This window comes from Triturus cristatus, chromosome 1_1, assembly GCF_964204655.1.
Source record: "Triturus cristatus chromosome 1_1, aTriCri1.1, whole genome shotgun sequence".
Classification (NCBI taxonomy): domain Eukaryota; kingdom Metazoa; phylum Chordata; class Amphibia; order Caudata; family Salamandridae; genus Triturus; species Triturus cristatus.
Window position 1 is genome coordinate 609,075,688 of NC_140579.1, and position 15,330 is coordinate 609,091,017.

Sequence of the window (15,330 nt, forward strand, 5' to 3'; positions counted from 1 at the left end):
CGGCAAATCTCATGGAAAGAGAAGGACGTCTGTGCAGACCAGCAAGGTCTGAGGGACTCACCCAGTGAGGGTAAGTCAGGGCACGTCTGAAGCAACAAGGGAAGCCCAAGCAGGTGAGGAGTTGCCTTCGTGGGGACCCACTAGCCAACGGACTAGTGACCGCGTAGGAGCCTCGAGCAGTCGCCCTGGAACCAGGCCCATGGGTCACTTGTGGAGTGGAGGCCAGAGATCTTCGGTGCAGTCAGTGCTCTAGGATGGGGCTACTCGGAGCCCAAAGCAGAACTTCAAGGATAAATAGGAAGTTGATGTACCAGCAATAGTATGCGGTGCCCAGGGGTCACGGTTATTCATCACCCACGATAGCCACGGGCCTCAGCCTCGGGGAAGTCAGGAAATCCACGTCTGGTGATGCAGAGACTTTGGCGTCGAATGGGAGCTTCAGAATTGCAGACCAGACAGTTGCTTCTTTGGTGCCTGCCAAGCAGGGGAGTCACTCCTTGACTCCAAGGGAGATTTCTTCAGTCTTCTTGTCAGGATAGAAAGTTAAAGGTCCAGGATATATATTGCAGAGTTTCGTCCAGGGTAATCTAAAGTTGCAAGGACTGGGTTCCCATACTTATACAAAGCTTGGAAGTTGGACATACTCAAGGGTCCCACCTATGGGAGGGTTTGAAAAGAGGGGTGGTTACACCCATTTCCTTTGTCCAGTTTCGCACCAGAGCAGGGGCAGGTAGCCCTGCAACTGGTTTGAACTAGACTATGCACAGGGACACCAAGTGTACTCCCAGTGCAGGACTTCAAAGCACCAGAGAGTGTTCCCACCCAGCCCCAATACCTAATGTACATGTTAACCATTTCAGAGAGGAAGCAGCTAGGCTGAGGTCCTGATTAACAGGGCCACAGCCAGACTAAGGTCGAAAAACAGTGAAACACCAGCAAAAAGTGGGGGTACCCATGTGAACAGATCCTACTCTCCTACAAAGATATTATCGCGGTGGAAGGTGAGCAAGAGGGAGACATTTCTAGCCCTATCCCCAGTAGTGTAGTAGTACCGCCCACATCCTCCTCAGCAACATCTCAGTGGCACCACAGTAAGAGTCAGAGTCAGGCTGAGACACCAAAACGACCGAGTAGTATTGCAATGAAACAAAGTGCGTTGTTGAGCCTAACTGGGTTAAAGAAAACAACTGCACCACAAAGGAAAATAAACCAGCCTACCATTGACAGCATGCTTAGGTTGGAGGGCAGTGCCAATGCAACCACCCAACGGCACGGTTGTACAATGCGAAGCTGGCTAAAATGTTACCGCTGGACCTTCTCCCTTTTTCATTTGTGGAAGGGGTGGTTTTCCTTGAATTTGTGTCAACCATCTGCCCTAAATGGAAGGTTCCCAGCCGGTCCTATTTCGCAAGAGTTGCTGTTCTAGGACTACATCATGATGTGCTGGAATTGGTTGAACACGCTTTGCAGCAGAGTGCTGTTCACAATATCCCCCTGACAACAGACATGTGGACCAGTTGGCAAGCCACTGATTACATGTGCATCACTGCACACTGGGTCTCTTTTGTGGGGGTTAGAGATAAGCTATCTGAAGTAGGTGCTGTTGACACAGCTGAGATTTTTAAAGCTACTCTGAAACATGCAACTGTATCCATGTTCGTAATGGACAAATCTCATACTGCTGTAAACATATTGGAAGAGTTTCACAGCAAGTTTTTTGAATGGCTGCTCCCAAGAGGGCTTAAGATTGGTTTTGTTTCCACAGATAATGGCAGTAATGTACTTAAGGCCATGGAGCTTGGTTCCTATTTCAGGGTTCCGTGTTTGGCGCAATGCATTAACATTATTGTTCAAGACTTTCTGAAAAAAGAAGCCATAGTCAGCAACTTACTGACCACCTGCCGAAGAATATGCACTCATTTCAGCCATTCTTTTAAAGCTCAGAAGCAGCTGAGGATCATTCAATGTGACTATAGAATGCCAGTCAAAGCACTCATCCAGGAGGTGGCAACACGTTGGAACTCAACTTATTATATGCTTGGCCGTCTGTTTGAGCAGTACAGGCCAATCAATGAATATGTCATGCGAAGAGGGGATGCTACTGTGAAAGGCATGATGCTTCAGATGGGCCAATGGTGCCTAGTTAAATACCTGACTGAGATGCTTCTTCCTTTCGAGGTCTTCACACGTGAAGTCAGCAAGGAGGACTGTGCTATGGGCCAAGCTATCCCATTGTTGCAAATGCTAGAGCATCACCTGAAGGAGGTGTCTGAAGCATACAAAGGAGTAGAGGAAAAAAAAAAGAAGCATATGAGTTGGTGGAGAGCTTAGCCCGTCGCTTAGCTGACAATACAAGGGTGCAAAATAAGATTTTGTCACAAAAACATTCCATTTGTGCCACAATTCTGGATCCACGGACAAAATGGGCACTGAAGACATTAATTCCTTTAACAGAAATGGATGTTGCCCGGTACAAAACTTGGATAGCTGAGTCAGCGAGTAAGTTGGAAAATGAACGGCTGCTAATTAAAAGCCCGCTAGATAAACCCACAACAAGTACTGCAGCAGGGCATCCGGCGTCAAGTTCAACTTCGGAACCTGAGGGCAGTGCGTTTGACTCACTCACCAACACTATCGACAACAGTAAGAACTGGATCATTAGGCCCAGTAAAATCGTTACACGATTGTATTTACAGCAAGGCATTGGTAAGTCCAGTGCTGATGCAACGAGAAAAGAGCCCGAAAAAAGTTTAGCACCCCTGAACATTGAGTGGTTGGTCCAGGCCTATCTGGACGACCCAACAGAGGTGTACATTGATCAAAACCCATTGCGGTATTGGTATGGGAAAAGGGGCCAATAGCCACTGCTCAGCAATCTGGCGATAAACTATCTGGCTTGCCCTGTCGCAAGTGTCTCTTCTGAGCGTGTTTTCAGTGCTGCTGGTTCCATTGTAACAGTGAGAAGGACCAGTCTCTCGCCCAAAAACGTGGCGAGGTTAACCATGATCTAAATGAATCAGCACTTTATACCATCGAATTACACAATACATGAATCAAGGGAGGAAGATGAGGACAGCGGCTCAGGTGACGGAAGTGGTGTGTTAGATACTTCTGGTTGAACCCCCAGAGTTTGAGGACGAGCTATACTTCTCTGACAATTAATCTTGCACTTCTTACTGTCTTCCTCCCTTATTTTCTTTTATTTGTGTGTCTGTCTTTCTGGTTAGAAACTTCGAATCACAACATATCCATCACCACCATCTTCTAATCGTTTTATTGCCATATACATGTTTCAGCTGTCTGCATTTCACAGTGCACTCCTCCAAATCCTGCTCTTCCTTCCATCTGAATCTCCCTAAATCCATTGCCCTCAAGAAGACAGATGATGATTGGATGATGCAAAATAGAAGAAAAAAGAAAATCTTTCCTAGTCCCTCCAAAAGAAGTGGAACATGATTGATGATGATTACTATAGTTATCCTCCTTTCTGATCCGAGAGAGACTGCCCATTAACTGAAGATGAGAAGGAACAGGTAATGAATGATGCCATGCATTGGACGCTGACTGTGTGATTTTGTTGTTGTTTGTTGTGCATGAAGTTACTTCATTGTGTACTTTATGTAATAATCTACACACTAAAAGTAACTCAAGTCACTTTTTCCCTTCTTGTATTTTTAATAACAAATTTGTACTTCTACTGCAGGCCGATACATTGCATTTTGAATATAGGAAGGGGACTCAATCTGTACACTGCACACTGAGTAGGACAACACCATGATGATGATGGTGAGAGAGTCGGCCCCTTCACTTAAGATGAGAAGGAACAGGTAATGAATGGCATGCATTGGACACCGACTCTGAGTGATGGATGTTTGTGTTTGTTGTGCATGAAGTGTAGCCAAAGTGTACTAGTATTTACTCTACACACTAACAGTGACTCAAGTCAATGATTCCACTGTGAGAAGTTGGCCTGATGTATGCTGTCCACTAATTATAGTGGGCACCTTGTATCAGTCCAAACAACCCCTTATGGTGAATTGGTTAAAGACAACCTTTATTGAAAGCTATCCTAGTGGTGGCTATGGAGAGCAGCCTTCAGGCTAAGTCTTGAAGGAATGTAAAGCAGCTTGTTTTACCAGTCTATAATCTCTTGAATGACCAAATGAAAGGACAACCACACCAGGTATATATTTAAAATATATGTATTTAAGATAAAACACACCCCTCCAGTCTCTTTATGAGACTGGAGTTCGAAGTACTTAGTTTACAAGTTAGCAATCAACAGTAATAGCACTAATACACGTTTGGGCCCTAGGGGCGTACCAAACCATATACCAATAAAGTGGTATAAGAACCATGACTGAACTAGACACAAGGCCTGGAGCCTGTAGAATCGCTGGGACCCCAAGGAACCACCCAAGGTAGTGACACAGAGGACCCACGGGGGCCGTGTGCAGTGTGTAAACACAACCGCGGGTTCCCGTTAGCTTCTATGGCCAATGTAGCGGTTGGAAAATTAAAGATTAGGGACACTTAGAATCGAGTTAGGAATAAACCCTTTTGGATTTAGGCAGTTCTAGGGCTAGCACCGACGGGAGCACTGGAGTACTCGTGTTACCTCACCCTGGGAAGCCGGGTGCATTGGTGTCTTTTGGTGTCGGGTCGTGTCGTCGATTTCAATGGAAGCTGGCGAAGAAGTGCTGCTGCCGTGAAGAGGAGAAGAGTCCGAAGTGATCCAAGCCTGGATCTATGATGGAAGGAACCTGAAAGCAGAGGGGACCGAGTCTGGGTCACTTGCCAGTGACCAGGGGCACGATGGACCAATGCCCACAGAGGTCGGGTGCTTCAGGTGAGTTGACAGGTGTCTTGACTCTTCAGCCACGAGGTCCAGGAGGCGTCAACAAAGTTCACGAGCAGGATTCGAGCTGTACCACAAAGTCTGTCGAGTGCTGCGGTATCAGCGACCAGAATGGACCCAACAAGCCTTGACAACGGCAAGTCTTCTGGAAAGAGAAGAAGGACGTCGGTGCACACCAGCAAGGTCTGAGGCACTCACACAGCGAGGGTAAGTCAGGGCATGTCTGGAGCAACCAGGGAAGCCCAAGCAAAAGAGGAGTTGCCTTCGTGGGGACCTACTAGCCAACAGGCTAGCGATTGCAAAGGAACCTTGAGTGGTCGCACTGGAACCCGGCCCACGGGTCTCTCGTGGAGTGGAGACCAGAGATCTTCAGTGCAGTTAGTGCTCAAGGCTGGGGCTACTCGGAGCCCAAAGCAGAGCTTCAAGGATAAACAGAAATTCAATGTACCAGCAATAGTACGCGGTGCCCAGGGGTCACTGATGCTCGTCACCCACGATAGCCATGGGCCTCAACTTTACTGTGGACTCAGGGTAGCCTTGGGGAAGTCAGGAAATCCAAATCTGGTGATGCAGCGACTTCGGCGTCCAATGGGAGCTTCGGAATTGCAGACCAGACAGTTGCTTCTTTGGTGACCCCAAGGGAGATTTCTTCAGTCTTCTAGTCAAAGTAGAACATCGAAGGTCCAGGATATATGTTAGAGTTTAGTCCAGGGTAATCTAAAGTCGCAAGGACTGGGTTTCCATACTTATACAAAGTTTGGGGGTTGGACATACTCTAGGGACCCACCTATGGGAGGGTTTGGAAAGAGGGGTGGTTACACCCATTTCCTTCGTCCAGTTTCACGCCAGAGCAGGGGCAGGTAGCGTCTGCAACCGGTTTGAACTGGACTATGCACAGGGACACCACGTGTGCCCCCAGTGCAGGACTTCAAAGCACTAGAAAGTGCTCCCGCCCAGCCCCAATACACATCTGCCTGTCTGGGGCGGTGGTTACACCTCCCTGGGACAGGAAACCTATTGTCCAGGCCTCCCCTGCCAGAGTTTCGGTCAGCAGCAGGAGGCCAGACCCGTGTCTGTGGCAGAGGCATCCATTTTGGGATGCCAGGGCTGTAGAAAGTCCTACCGGGTTAGACCAGTGTGAACATGTCTCTCCCTCTAGAAGGGTGAAATGCTACCCCCGCTGCCAGAACTGGCGGGGGGTAGTATTCCAAAGCATTTCTCACCAAACATGACATGTTTCCGTGCAGCCATCCCAAAGTTAGCATTTACCGCGAGGTTATAATGCACTTAAGAGTATATGGTCAGGCTGCACCACAAACAGCATCAGAGGAGGTACTCCGAATGCTGCAGAGGGGCTCTGATCATGCAGGGGCACCCTCTCACATAAAAACCAAGCACTCTGCCTTCAGGATTGTTAAGGCCTGCCATAGGAGTGACTTATAGGTTTTATATGTGTGTGCAATGGTAGTGATATAGGTAGCCTATACCACAGTAAGGGGTGCAAGCACCACCTTATACAGGCTGCAGTAGCAGACCTGTGATGTCATTTTGGAGTGCTTCCCAGGGGTGGCATAATACATGCTTCAGCCCCTGGTAGGCCTCTGAGGTACCTATGCTCTAGGTACATAGTATACCATTTACTAGAGGCTTATAAGGCACTCCAGAATCCAATTAGAAATGTATCTAATGTACATGGAAACAATTTTAGAGAGGAAGCAACTAGGCTTGGGTACTGATTAGCAGGGCCACAGCCAGTCTAAAGTCGAAAAACAGTGAAACACCAGCAAAAAGTGGGGGTACCCATGTGAAGCAGATCCTACTCTCCTACACAACCCCCCCCAACGCAGGGACATTAACCTTGACCAGTTGAGTCTTCATGTTCTAAGTGGAAATACCCAGAGAGTCCATTTGCATTGGCATGGTTACTCCCAGGTCTATGTTCCATTGTAAAGTCCATCCCCTGTAGGGAAATGGACCACCTACGCAGTTTGGGGTTTTCACCCTTCATTTGTTTTAGGCATAAGAGGGGTTTATGGTCTGTCTGAACAAGGAAGTGAGTACCAAACAAGTATGGCCTCAACTTCTTCAGACCCCAAACCACAGCAAAGACCTCCCTCTTAATGTCTGACCAACGTTTCTCTCTAGGGGTCAGCCTTCTGCTTATGAAAGCTACTGGCTGATCCTGACATTCATCATTCAATTGTGACAGTACAGCCCCTACCTCCAAGTCAGATGCATCTGTCTGGAGAATGAAATTCTTGGAGTAGTCAGGACTCTGCAGAATGGGAGAAGTGCACATGGCCTGCTTCAGGTCATCAAATGCCTTTTGACAGCTTGCTGTCCACTGAACCTTTTTGGGCATCTTTTTAGAAGTTGTCATTCAGGGGTGTCGCTATTGATCCATACCACTTGACAAATCTCCTATAGTACCCAGTCAGGCCTAAGAAGGCTCTCACCTGAGTCTGGGTAGTTGGAGCAACCCATGCAATTATGGTCTGGATTTTGCTCTGTAATGGTTGAACTTGGCCTCCACCTACAAGGTGGCCGAGGTACACAACCCGACTCTGCTCTATCTGGCACTTAGTAGCCTTGATAGTTAGGCCTGCCTTTTGCAGAGCCTCCAAAACATTCCTCAGTTGGACCAGGTGATCCTCCCAGGTGGAGCGAAAGACAGCAATATCTAGGTATGCTGCACTATAGTCTTCCAGGCCTGTAAGGACTTGATTCACCAACCTTTGGAAAGTGGCTGGTGCATTCTTCAAACCAAAGGGCATTACCACAAACTGATAGTGCCCACTAGGGGTAGACAATGCTGTCTTTAGCTTTGCATCATCAGCTAGTCTGATCTGCCAGTAGCCAGCTGTCAAGTCAAATGTGCTTAGAAACTTGGCTGAGGCCAAAGTATCTATTAGCTCCTCTGCCCTGGAGTGGGATGGGCATCAGTCCTCTTGACTGCATTGAGACCCCTGTAGTCTACACAAAACCTCATTTCTCACTTGCCATCTGTGGTGTGAGGTTTAGGTACCAGGACTACTGGACTAGCCCAAGGGCTAACTGAGGGTTCAATCACTCCCAAATCCAACATCTTTTGGACTTCTGTCCTTATACAGTCCCTGACATGGTCAGGTTGCCTGTAGATCTTATTCTTCACAGGCAGACTGGCCCCAGTGTCCACTTCATAAGTGCACCAGGTGGTCTGACTTGAAGTCAGGGAAAACATATATATCTGAACTGGCTGAGAAGGTTTCTGCAGTCAGTTTGCTGTTGGGCAGTGAAGCTGCCTGGCAAGGCTACACCATCAACTGACCCATCATCAGGGTTCTGAGAAAGCAGGGCAGGGAGTGGGTCACTCTCTTCCTCCTGCCCTTCATCAGTAGCCATGAGCAAGCCCATGTCTGCCCTGTCAACATATGGTTTAAGTCTGTTGACCCTGTGGGGACTCCTAGGGGTTCCATGGTCTACCAAATAGGTAACCTCCCCTTTCTGTTCAACTATTGTATGGGGGCCACTCCATTTGTCCTGGAGGGCTGCTGGGGCCACAGGCTCCAACACCTACACTTTCTGTCCTGGCTGGTAAACAGTCAGTACAGCCTTTTGGTAATGCCAGGCTTTGTGTAGTTCCTGGCTAGCCTCAAGGTTTTTGGTTGCCTTTTTCATATACTCAGCCATCCTGGAGCGGAGACCAAGTACATAGTCCACTAAGTCCTGTTTGGGGGGCTTGAGAGGTAACTCCCATCCGTCCTTAACCAGACACAATGGACCCCTGACAGGGTGACCAAACAAAAGTTCAAAAGGGCTGTAACCAACCCCCGTTTGAGGCACCTCCCTGTATGCAAATAAAAGGCAGGGCAGGAGTATGTCCCATCTTCGCCTAAGCTTTTCTGGGAGTCCTTTAATCATGCCCTTTAAGGTGTTGTTGAACCTTTCAACTAAACCATTGCATTGTGGGTTATAGGGTGTGCTGAATTTGTAGTTCACTCCACACTCCTTCCATATAGCAGTCAAGTAACTAGACATGAAGTTTGAGCCCCTGTCAGATACTACCTCCTTAGGAAAGCCTACTCTTGAGAATACACTCAAGAGAGCTCTTGCCACCATAGGGGCTTTAGTGGTCCTTAGGGGAATTGCTTCTGGGTACCTGGTGGCATGATCCACCACCACCAGTATACATCTGTGCCCAGATGCTGTTTGAGGATCCATGGGACCAACAATGTCAATCCCAACCCTCTCAAAGGGAACCCTCACCACAGGTAGTGTTATCAGGGGGGCCTTTGTGGTTCCATCTGCCTTGCCACTGGCTTGGCAGGTCACACAGGAGCGACAAAACTCCTTAGTGTCTTCAGACATGGGGCCAGTGAAAGTGAGGGACAATTCTGTCCCAAGTCTTGTTCTGGCCCAGGTGTCCTGCTAGGGGAATATCATGGGCTAGTGTCAATGGCAGAGCTCTGGCCAGGGACCAGGGTTCGATTCCCGCCTCGGCGGGTCTCGGGCTCATTAATTCCTCTGACCGGATATTCTCGCCTCAGTGCCTATTCTAATCATGGGTCCCACGCTGCAACTCTGGGCAATAGCTTGCTTAGTCTCCACAACGGCCCCCACAACGCGAGGGATGCCTGGTTTCACCATGTGGGTGCCCAGGAGTGGACACTTCACAAGGAAAACCAGGAAGGGTTCCCTTGCGGTATTCGTACAAGCGCCGGGAAACCCACTGCGGGTAGCTGTGCGCTATACAAGTACAAAAACATTTACATTTACATTTAACATTTACAACCTCAGAGGTATAACCAACCTCCTGGATACACCAGGCTTGGGGTCTCTACTCTGAGTAAAGGAGTCCATCATCCCAATAAACTTTATGGGTGCCACTAGCATTCCCAGCAGCCTCATCAGCAGCTTGCTTTCTGAGGGGTTCAAGAGAGGGGCAGGTTTTCTGCTCCTGGCTCAGATCAGACCTGGAAGGGCCCCCTGTCCCCAAGAACTCAACCTGGTCAGGTTCAAGCTCCTCTGGGACAGTTCCTTCTTTGGGCTCGAGATCATCTCCCTGAGGAGACTGATCAGCATTCTGAGTCAGGTGGGAAGGCTCTGCCTTAACCCTGCTGCTCCTCCTCTTGTGAGGCACCTGGTCCATTTTTCCAGAATCCAGGGCCTGTCCAGCTTTAGACATTTTGGCCTGTGACCTAGTCACAGCAAAGACATGAGCAGGGATCCCTAACATTTCTGCATGTGTCCTGAGCTCCACTTCAGCCCAAGCTGAAGTCTCTAGATCATTGCCAAGCAAGCACTGTACTGGTAGGTCTGCACTTACCACAACCTTCTTAAGGCCAGTTACCCCTCCAGTTAACTGCCAGAGAATGGTCTGTTCTGACATTGTTAGCATTGGTCACTTGGTACATTTCACCAAGTATAATCTGCCCAGGATCCACAAGATCTTTTGTCACCATTGTGACACTGGCTCATGTGTCCCTGAATGCCCAAGCCTCTACTCCATTTATTAAAGGCTGTTGTCTGTATTTGCCCAGATTACTGGGACTCACAAAGGGGGACATATCCATGCCCCCATCACAGACAAGCAGAGTTGGAACTCTGACTAGGCCAGAGTCCATTTCAGATCCCAGGGTCAACCCTACTGCACCCTTATTCTGGACATTGCCACCACCTATTGTAGCTGTACTAGGGGGAACACTTGCTTTAGGGGCAATGGTGACTGGAGTAGATTCTTTGGACTTGGTGCAGTCACTGGTCCAGTGAGTTTTCTGTTTACAGATTTTGCACCAAGGTTTCTTTTGGCCTTTTCCCTTGTTTGACTGTGACTCCCCATTAGAAGATTTGTGGGGCCCTTGAGAAGACTTCTGGTCTTTACCCTTTTCCCACCCTTGTCAGAGTTCTTAGCATCTTGCTTCTTTGGGTCACCACCTTGGTTCTGTACCTTCTGCCTCACCCTGGTTCTGACCCATTTGTCTGCCTTCTTTCCCAATTCTTGGGGAGAGGTCAGATCAGAGTCTACCAAGTATGACAGTTGTTAAGAATCTGCTCCCTCATTATCAGATTGTACAATCCTATGAAGTCACACATTTTACTGCCCAGTAACCAACCTTCCAGAGCCTTAGCAGCACAGTCAACAAAGTCAACCCAGTCTTGATTGTGTGCTTTTTGGGTATCTCTGAACTTTAACCTGTATTGTTCAGTGGTTAGGCCAAACCCATCTATCAGTGCACTTTTCAAGACCTGGTAATCATCAGCATCCTCTTCTCTTACAGTGAGGAGCTTATCTCTACATTTGTCTGCAAAGGAGAGCCATAAGATTGCTGCCCACTGACCTTGAGGGACCTTCTGTACTTTACAGGCCCTCTCCAAGGTATTTGTGGATGTCATCCCCACTCTGGTAGGGAGGGACAATCTTACTTAGGTTTCTATGGACAGAAGACCTCTCCCTATCTCTAGGGAAATTGCTGCCACCAAGGTACTCTAGTCCCTCCTTTTCACTAGCTCTGTAGAGCTCTAGGGCTTCCCTATCTAGGGCCATCTGCTGCTTTCTGAGGTTGAACTGATCTTGCTCATACTTCAGCAGTCTCTCTCTCCTCTCCTGGGAGGTTTCCCTCCCTCTATGAGAAGAAACAGAGGTCCCTACAGATGAGATAGACTGGACAGATTCCCTTGAGAGAGACCTATCCCTTCTAGCCCTACTTTCAACTCTTCCTGGAGGAACAAAGATGGGAGCATTGTTGTCATCCTCCTCATCCTCATCCAGGGGAGCTGGGTTAACCAGATCCTGATCATTCTCATCAGTCTGGTCAGCATTAGAGGTGGGGTCAGGGGAGTTTCCACCCCTAGGCCCAACCTCAGCTGCTGCCCCACCCACTCTGCCTACCCCTTGAGACCCACTAGGTCCTGGGAGATCATCCAGCTTGAGTATCTTTATGAGATGCTGGGTGGTTGGGCTGTTGCCTGTCTTCAGCTTCCTAATGGAACATAAGGCCCTAAGCTGTGCAAAGGAGAGATCCTCATATCTATAGGGGAGAAGCTCACTGGCTTCTGGCAGGGACCCACTGGTTCCTGGCTGATTAGACATTACTAGTGTGGTGTGGTGTATTGCACTACCTACACTAGCGTGGCCTACTAAACTCTCTTGAGTTGTAGAAAGGGTGTGCTATCCCTTAACACACAACTCTAAGTTCAGTAGAACTTACTGTATACTAAACTTGATAATATATGTACCTTTAGTGGCTTTCAGTTGACCAATTCAATTGAGATTATCTGGTAAAACAATAGCAAGCTGGAATCCCACACGCTGCACACCTATGTGAGAAGTTGGCCTGATATATGCTGTCCACTAATTATAGTGGGCACCTTGCATCAGTCCAAACAACCCCTTATGGTGAATAGGTTAAAGACAACCTTTGTGAGAACACCCCAGCACACCAAAAAATGTTGTTACAGGAATTATTTAAACGTGCTGAATATTGGCACAAATTCGAATACAAAGTAAGTAGTTGTTCTTTTCTTTTTTAATCCTTGAGTCTTCAAAGAGAGCCTTTCACAACAGCCGACACGTGTTTCGTCGCTTAACAAGGGAAATCGTCCCACGACTTTATCAAGTCTGCACAGAAACAGATAAAAGGCACTGTATCACAAGATATATTCACAAATGTACACAATGTATCTCAAGTTACACTTATTGTGTAGCAGATAACTTAGTGACTGCATATGAAAAAAGCACAAGGTGTGAGATCCTAAGATCTTAAGTAATATCTCACTTAAAGAAGATAAGTGATTCATATATCCCACATGCTGAAGTGTATGTGCAAAGAAAGAGTGAATCACACGTGGGGGTGATTTAAAGCACTCCATGCGAAGTCGTGGTCAGTCTGGGCAGGGATGGTGGCATGCATGTGTTAGCATAAAACCTTCTTATTGGTTGATACGTAAATTCGTGGTGCCAAGTACGTGAAGGAATAGAATATAGTATCCCAAATATAGCAGATTGTATTACCCCAATTTCTTATATATAAATACCTATGGTCCTTCCTTATTTTTCCCTGTAAGATAGTAAAAAGGAAGTTGTCCTGTAATAAGTAACTATTATCAGTATAGCATCCAACATGTGCTTCTGATTATATGTAGAAAAAACACCTACTCAAATTGTGGTGATATTTCCGACCCACAATGGGTTCTGTTTCTTAGAGGCGTCCACACGAGTTGTGCGTCTATTATTGGATTTCTGTAGCTTGCTCAATATCTATATCTGCAGTCAGATGATAAAACCAGTCTTAGAGACAATTGCCAGTGATCCCAGTAAATACAAAATTCTTTACAAGTTGGATTTGAGTAATAATCAAAATCGGTCTCTGTATATATCAAATTATCAAGCACACACTCATGTATCTGCTATTCCAAATTTCCCGATATGAATCAATTGTATAAACATCCACACACTGGCCCAAACTTCGTTACCTTTCACTTCATTTGTATGGATCATTCTTTGTGCATTTCAATTGCATGAAAGCTACCCAAATAAAACCTTGTGGCCAACAGAAAAAAAACAAAGCCGTAACTATCTTAGAGTATTCTCAACAAGGTCACACGATAAACTTAGAAATATATCAGGATTCAACCTTGAAACGGAGCCTTGAGCGTTTCTTTTAAAAACAACCTTTTAAACCTGCATTTTTCCATTTGAAACAGAGTAGGATTACATGAGTTCTTATTTAAAGCAAGACTGTATTAATGCACTACATCTATTCTCACTCTCATTTTTAAGCGTTAAAGTGGATAAAAACAGTTGTGCACTCACTTTCGATCACTTGAATGGGAATCGCAAGACACGTGTAGTCGCGGTAAAACTACTCATCCGTCAATCACAAGTATCGGCCTTCCCAAAACGATATCATACTTCCATGCATTCCTTTTCTTACCGTGGCAGATGCTTCCAAGTGTATGGACGCCGCATAACATGAAGTCCGAGTACGGAGCACTGCCGGATCTACGCCGTCTGTGACTATAGACTGGTTTCCTGAAATCGTGCGTCCTCATAGAAAGAGGACTAGCTCTAATCGGAGCTACAAAGTAATTGAAGCTCCTCAGTTCTTGTTTTTCTATTTGGCGGCCATATTGTAGTTCTAATTCATACGCTAAGTAATGGTCTCCCTCTTAGTATTTAGTAAGAGCTGCGTGTATTTGCGCTCTTCTAAAAAAAAAAATGTATTTAGCAAATCAAAAAATAAATACATGGATAAAAACAACATGGAGGTAAAAGTGGCCGACAAATATGTCCAACCATGTATCCTATATGTAAATGAATAGTTCTCACTCTGTCTCGGTGAGGTGAGTGCTTGTGAATGCAAGCACCAAGATAAGTGAAATATCTATGGGAAAGCGCTAACTTACATAATCCTTATCAAATTTTTGGATTGTGCAATATTATTTATAATCAAAAGTGAAGGTGAAAGAGGAAAGTGAGAAGTGTCAATTACATTTTTTTTGTATGTCTTTCAAAGCGAAATTATTATAAGATTTACATATTAGCAGTATCAACATCATAGCTTTGCAATTATCAGTATCATCATTTTGCATATTCAGTAGTCATACTTATAGTATTGTTCTCTGTCTGAACACTCCTAAGACACATTATAAAGTTATTAAAAACTGAACCATCAGCATCATCAACACCATTGTCTTACAAGTTGAACAGTATTCTGCATATTTCAGTAATAATATGTAAAATACTGTTGAGTATTGTGTCTGAACATTCATAAAACACAGTGTGTGGCATCCCCGTGCTTTTAGCTCCCCAGAACATAATGTAGTTCAGAATCTATGTTAAGCCCTATCTCAGTACTGCGCAACCTCAAAATCCAGAGTGCCTCGCGCCTTCTTAGGGCCAATTCTTGATTCCCACCCCTAGGGTGTCTCTGGGTATGTTCAATTCCAAAGAATTCAAATTGTCTGTGAGATGTTTGTGCGTGGCATTGAGACATATGTGCTGCAACGGGATATCTGACATCCCCTTGCTTTACAGCTCTTATGTTCTCCCATTCTCTCACGTAATGTTCTGATTGTGCTTCCGATATATTTTTTCTTGCATCTACACTCATTGATGTAAACTACAATTTTAGTCATGCAATTGATGTTTGACCCAATAGTGTAAGTTCTGTCTCCGGGGCCTTTGAAATCAGTCTTCATTTTGCATGCCCATTTATATGCGCTGCAGTTTCCTCACCCATAGAATCCCTTAGATCGTTGAGTCAGCCATGTCTCACTTTTCTCAGCCCAAGGATAACTAGGGCTCAGTAAGTTTCTGAGGGAAACTCCACGTCTGTATGTGATGGTGGGTCTATCAGTGATGTGATTTGCAAGTGATTTGTCAGCTTTAAGTAGGTGCCAGTGTTTGTTAAGACTACGCAGTAGGACACCTGACCAATTGTTGTATCTAGTCACCATACGTATTTTGTTATCCTTACTGACCGGATCAATTC